We start from the raw sequence: 7,281 nt of genomic DNA, 5'->3' as shown, positions 1-7,281 counted from the left end.
GAGCCTCATGTTTCAGACATCCTCCCAAATGTGTCCCACAGAGTGTCACTGTCAGGTTAAAACCTGGAAAACCACCCTGAGCCTGGGATATCAGGGGAAGACTGACTTTTTAATTGTTTTCAGATGAGCAGGTAATAGGTGTTATGAATATACCAAGTTTCCCACTCTGCCTGATGGGGCTTCTCAGGAGAGTCCAGTGATGATGGACTTTATGTCTTTAAGTACATTTACACACTCACTTGCCTGTTATTATTATTATTTTACTATTGTTCCATTTTTTAAAGTAAGTGTTCATGCCTCATCAAATGGTAATGAGGCAAAGGATCTGATCCACCTTATGTAAGAAATGTAAATTAAGGTCCTAAATCACTCCACTAATACTGAAATTGTACCTACTTCCTGATAACTGTGATTCTAATTTTCTCCAAAACTGAGTTATCTGTCAACAGACAAGATTTGGTAAAAAGATGCTTGCTTTCCTTCTCTCTGTGCTCATGAAATCACAGCCTTTGACAATGAATCCTGATAACACTAAGAGAGGCCCCAGTACTTGCTCTATCATTCAGTGACTCTTGGCAGAAAATAAAAACACCTACATGAAAAATTCTAAACATCAAAAAAAGCTATAAAATATGCATCTGACTGTGGCAGGAAATTCAACTATTTGAGGAAAACTTTAGTACTTTTCCTATACTTAACTATTTGTTTTAAAGAAGATACGTGAAATGAGATGAAAATAAACAACGTTCTCCATAAACCAGACCTATGGAAGATTAAATATTGCCTGAAGTGAAATAGCTAAATTCAGTAGATTTAAATTACTTTTGTCCCAATGGGCCCTCCTCCCGACGCTGATTTCTTCGGTCTTTCCCTTAGGTTGCAATGATTAATTTGCAAGCTCAGCCCCATACCACCCATGGGACTAAAGTATGGCAGGTGAGATAATTGAGATGATTAGTTGTACTGGGGATTGAACCCAGGGGTGCTCTCTGAGCTACAGCCCTTTTTATTTCAAGACACGGTCTTATCGGGTTGCCAGAAGGGCCTGGCATTTGGGAACCTCCTGCCTCAGCCTCCCCAGTAGCTCAGATGAGAGCATGGCAAGTTTCTTTCCACTGTCAATGTCAAGTTGGAATGAGGATGGAGGAGGGTCACCCACTGCCCCATCTTGGCTTTGCTGTAGGACATCTGCTTACCGTCCCTATCACTGGAATCCATTCTTGTTTCTTCTAGTGGCAGGCTGCTGAGATACTTCCCAGTCCCTGTTTTCCATTCTCGGGTTGTTCAAAAATCACATTTTCTTGGCTCAAAAAACAACAACAACAACAACAACAACAAAAAAAAAAAAAAAAACAAAAAACAGCCAGTGGAGAGGATACATAACTTACCAGGATGCACATTTCTCTTGAAAGAATCGAGTGTTGAAAGTCACCTCTGCCCACCATGTTTTCTCCTATGACTTCCTCTTGCATCCCTTTGGGCACTGTGATTCTAAGTGTAAAGCTTAACACTCACCCAGTGGAAGCCACATCCTTACCAAAAACCTCCTTAATGTTGGCTGAGACAGGAAATGGAAATGGCTTGTGTTAACCCTTCTTCAAAGCATTTCTAGTGCTCAGCCTCCATGAAATGGATTGCTTATGGGGAGATAATATCTGTTCTATTTCTTTTTAAGTCTGTGAAAAATGTCATCCTGGTTAATAGGGTGATTAAAACTCTTTATGCTCCAGGAGCTAAATGTGATTATGTTTGTCATACTCTACCCAAGATAAAGACAGCAAGAAGGCAAACTTGAAATTCCATAACACTTCCTCTCTTCCATATCCAGAACATTCAGAATGCAATACACAGATGGTACTTCACATAAAGAATAACATTATCTGTTAAACATTTTTCCTTTCCATTAACCAATTTAACAATATGCCTCTGGAATAAAAGGAATAGACTAAATCTTCTGATATCTGAGTTCTGACTGAGGAAAGACATCACTTTAGTCATATTGCTTGTTTTCTTTTTGAATTTTCATCTTTGTTACTTTGTTTTTGCTTTTAAAGTGCAATTGGAGCCAATGCTTGGTACCTATTCTGGGAAATCTGTCCCAGGTAGCTTTCCCTCAGCAGGTGACTCATGGTCATTTCTACAGGGTCCCTCTGCCATCTGTCAAGGATGACATAAGTCATGTGTAAGGACAGGGTTTTGTTAGCACCACAGGCCAGCATTCCCTCACTCCACCTGCGTGCCTTTCTCAGGCTTCCTCTGTGTCAGGCCCCGTGGGAACGCAGCATACCCACCAAGGCCTGGCTCCTTCCTAGGGCTTGTCTGCCATCAGTCCAGTGTACCCAGCCCCCAAAGCAGGTGCTGTCACAAGTTCAGAAGGCCCCCCAGAGGAAGTCCCCACCCTCAAGGAGCTCAAAGGCAGGAATTCATTCAACAGAATCACAATTAATGACTCCCCTTTATCACTCCAGTAACTTAGGATTCTCATTCCTTCTACCCAGGGAAGATCTTCCAGAAATCAATAGGCTCTCTCCATCTGGGGAAATGAAAATGGAGATCCTAGCTACAAATGGTTGTAGGTCACCCACCTGCTGAGGGGAGCCTGGACCCAGCCCTCACCTGCTTGGTTTGGCTCCTGCCTCTTCGTTGCATTCAAAGGCTGGAAATCTTCTCTTCAGAGAGAGTTATTTAAAGAGTTACTTAAAAATGAGTGAAGAATTTTTTACTACTCCTCATCCCATACGCTGATAAATTTCACAATCCTTTCCTTTTAGTCTTGGATTTTTGACAGGTTCCACGTGAACCCAGACACTGATTACACCTGTTTAATTAACAATACAGTAATTTTAATAGGGTAGCGTGATCTAGAGAAGAATGTTACATTATGCATTTGGCATTTCATTTAAAATTTTCCCTTACAACTAAAAGGTTTCATTATAACAGAAATTTCAAATGTGCTTTATTAAACCTGATTGCTGACTAATTAGAGCCTAAGTGAGTCTAAGGAAATTGCACAAGTGATGTTCGACCAGGGGTGATTTCTCTGGACATACTGACACATTATTTTCTCTTCTTTAAAGAATTTTAATTTCCAGTAAAAATAATTGCATGTAGACATTATTTTCCATCTGTTTTCTGTGAGATCCTGGAGGACATGAGAGGGTTATGTATGTAGGTAAGAATTAGCTTCATTAAGGAACAGTTACCAATTTCTGAGACTCAGATGACTCTGGTAAAAATATTCAAGATAGGTTTACTTTGAGACAAAACTATAGATTGTCAGTATTCAGGACCCAGAACTATTTTTTCAAGAAAGTACAACTTATACCCATTATTGTTATTTTAGCTCAGCTGTGTCATTTATCATAATCTGTTGTTGGCTTTTTGTCCTACCCATAATGGTTCACAGGACCTTCCAGTGAGGCCATTAGGTGAGCAACTGGAATGTGTCCTAGCTGCAAACCAAAGATGACTTTCCGGACCACAAGCCACACGACTGCCTCCCACTATGTGGGAGTCACCAATGAGCCTGTCACTTTAGACACTGCCTCATAGTAACCATCCATAGTCTCAGGCATATACTGACAGGAAAGGCTCATAAAACCCACTTATTTAAATACATTGAGGTATCACTGCTGTTACAGGTCTGCTTATAAAGATTCTTTGTCATACTTTATTATAAACTCTTTTTTTCCCCCAGGTACAACCCTTGGTTTATTGATCCAAACAGACATCTTTCCTTTGGGCCCCCTCCACCTGGGAAGGCATTCCACTGATTATTATTGTTAAATAGGCATCTGAAGTTTGGGAAGACATTTCCCACCCGACAGACTCAGGCACACAGAAAGAGCACCTGCCAGGGAGCCTCGACACTGCCGTCCTGCGCTTCATCACAATCTGTTGGTGATCGATGGGGAAATTTCTCCCAGTCCCTTTTCAACTGTGGTGGTGTTTCCAAAATCACCCTTCCTGCAGCAATCATTCTGGAATTCACCCATGTCCTTCTATTTAGATTTCAGTGCTTCCTCCCACTCAACAGCTGATGTGGAGTTCTTGGGAATTGTTGGAAATATCGATTGCATTTTACTTCGAAAGTCTTTCATCTAGAAGAAGGAAAAACAATTGGTCATCAAATGTCAGAAGAAGGGAGAAACAGCCAAAACTATTAGAGACGGCACCTTTGCTGACTGGAAAACACTTCACTGCTCACAGGTGCAGAGCAAAAGGAATAACCAATAACCACCGAGGTCTGTATTCCAGCTGCCTCGACAGAACAAAGCACACACCTCTTCTTCCAAGTATGAATCCATTAACTAAATAACACAAAATTTCATTCTTAGTCTGGAAGGCAACACTGTCAACCCTCTAGGATATGAATCTGCTATCAGAGGAATGGTGTGGATCGCTGGCTTTCACACATACAGATGAAGCAAAGAATGCCATTTCTGTCAGTCCAAATAAATGAACATACTTAGGTCATTCAAAGTGAGAATTTTAGGGTCAGAGGGATAGAATGGAGAAAAGAAACTTAGTAGGAGTTTATTAAAACAAATGAATCAATGAATGGCAAATAAATTAGAAAGTTCTTATGGGCCATGCAGTGTAGAAAAGCCTGGGGAGGGTTTTTACCAGCAGAAGTTGATATGGAATCCAAGAGTCAGGGCAGGGGTTGGGAGATCTTATGTAGTGCTGATAGGATTCCTGCAGTTCACCTGGGTGCCTGGTCCACCTAAGGCCTACACCCCAGCTGAGAGGGGAAGTGTTGGCTCCTGGAGCTAGAGTCTTACACACTCTGATGGATGCTTATCCTCTCTCTGGGTCTGCTATGAAGACGCCATTTCGGCAGCACCACAGCCTCACCGTTTCTCCTCTCCTCATCTGGATTGTGAAGAACCCTGGACTCATCAGCAACATGCAGACATTCTTAGAGTGGTTATCTGAGAGTTAGTTAATATATTTTTTCATGTTGATACTTATTTTTTCAAATTGAGGCTAAATCTTTACCTTGTTTCCAAATTCAGAGGTGATATCAGAGTCTCCATTCAAACTCTAGTTCCGCCACCTGGAAAAGCTGCCTACTCTCTCCAGCCATAGTTTCCACTATGCAGGATGAAGATAATAACTATCTGCCTCCAGTTGTGAGGATTGCGATGATGCACATAAAGCACACCTACTGTATATTAGGTGCACACACATTATAAAGATGTGTTCTAAGAACAAAGCTCACATGGATATAATTATAGTGGTTTGTTTGTTAAAAGCATTATTTTAGTTATATATAATTTTGGTTGAACTGTTCTGAGACTGAAGATACTATATAGTCTTAGTAGACCCACGCCAAGCATCTCCAAGCTCTAGACCCAGATTGCAATCTTGAAGATACACACATTATGGGACATGCCTCTCTTTCCCCCACCCCTTCTTTTCACTCTCCTTGCTGAGCAGAGTTTTTGCACTATGATGATCCCTTTATAAGAGGTTCTTCACTAGGGACAGTACTTCATCCCTGGAAGGACCTGGAATATGGGGGGGGGTGTCTATTTCTGGTTGTCACAATCTTAGTGGACTACTATTTGTATTTGGTGGGAATTTTTGGTAGTTTTTTACTCTGAAAATCCTTATTGATGGTACACAGAAAGAACTGACTTGTCCAAAGCACCAACCATGCCCCCATTGAGGAACTTTGCACACACTTTCGTAGTTGAAAAACAGGCACTTCTCGGACAGAGTTTACAATGTGTGCCTGGTTCTCTCCCTTCGTCTTTCTGGGTGAACATGTTAAAACTTAGCTTAATGACACAGTTTTCAAAAGGGATGTGAGATGGCCAAGGCACAAGAAGCATCATTTACCATTCTCTTCTCAGTGACATAGAATAATAAGCTGCCAGGAAGCAGTGGGTGGGAAGCAAAGGAGGCCAGGGTAGGAGAGTAAAGGGCAGCTGCTCAACTTCAGCAGGATAGTGCTCCCATTCCCATTCCTGGCCTGGTTTTCCTCTTTCCTCTCATTTCCCCCATACTGTATTATTTACTTTTTCCCAGGGTCATAGGTAAGTAACTGAACCAGTAGGAGGAATCATCTGGAAAACAGCCAACCAGGAATATAAGGGCTTCAAAACAGGAGAAAGAACCGAGGAGAGTGGGGGAAACACCACTTAGCCCTAGTCTCGAATGCTCAAGCTGTGGATATGGAAACCCAGCATATACATTTAAGTTATAAACAGGTCTCAAGTTGCTTTAGACAATGGAGCTCTGCTACTTAAAATCTTCACATTTTTTTTCACTAGAGATAGCACTTCATCCCTGGAAGGAACTGGAACTATAGGGGGGTGTCTATTTCTGGTTGCCTCAATCTTGGTGGACTACTATTTGTATTTTGTGGGAGTTTTTGGTATAGTTTTTTATTCTGAAAATCTTCATTGATGGTACACAGAAAGAACTGACTTCTCCAAAGCAAAGCAACAACAACTTCAGATTTTAAGTATATGTAGCTTAACCATGTGACTAGTGTATATGAAAAAAAGAAATGTGTGTCACTTCCAGGCTGAGTATTAACCATAGGAGGTGACTTCCTAGGTCTCTCCTGCATTCCCATTGCAATACTGAAAATCTGTCACCAAGGTGGTGCCTTAAATGTCTACATTTAAGTTATAAACAGGGTCTCTAGTTGTTTTAGAGCTCCATATGGAGCTCCATATACTTAAGATCTTCAGATTATACGTCAGTTTAATTAATTTCTGAAAATCCTTACAGCATCAATTCTAATAAATGGGCAGTTATTGGAATTTAAAACTCTTTTGAGTTGTTTTTGCCACTAATGAGTTCACTTAGTTTCTATCTTCTCACTTGCAGATGTAGGACTATTGCCAGGATCATTATAGGATCTACTGATATGAAGGCACAGCCTTTAGATATGTCAGTGATTATAGCATCAATGATAACTTTCAAGAATCTGGTAATTCAGTTTCTTTCTAAAACAGAACAGAGTAAGACCATATAATACTAATATATCAGGAGATAAAAATTATCATTAGGTTTTAAAAGTGTTACTTGAACAGGAATAATAATGTTTATCATTTGGGATATCCTATGTATCAGGCATGGACAAAGCACCATTATTAAATCTTCAAAGTTCTATATAGCTTAAATTATGACTCTCCGCTTTATTATGAAAAACCAGAAATAAGAGAGATGATGTGGCTCCTAAGGATACTTGCCTGGCTGACTGATGTCTAGGAATCTCCCTTCAGTCACTCTGTTTCTATGATCCAGAAACACAAAGTGTCT

Source organism: Callospermophilus lateralis, unplaced genomic scaffold (assembly GCF_048772815.1).
Source record: "Callospermophilus lateralis isolate mCalLat2 unplaced genomic scaffold, mCalLat2.hap1 Scaffold_167, whole genome shotgun sequence".
In the NCBI taxonomy this organism is placed as follows: Eukaryota; Metazoa; Chordata; class Mammalia; order Rodentia; family Sciuridae; genus Callospermophilus; species Callospermophilus lateralis.
The sequence above is the reverse complement of the archived record's forward strand: the minus strand, read 5'-3'. Positions refer to the sequence as shown.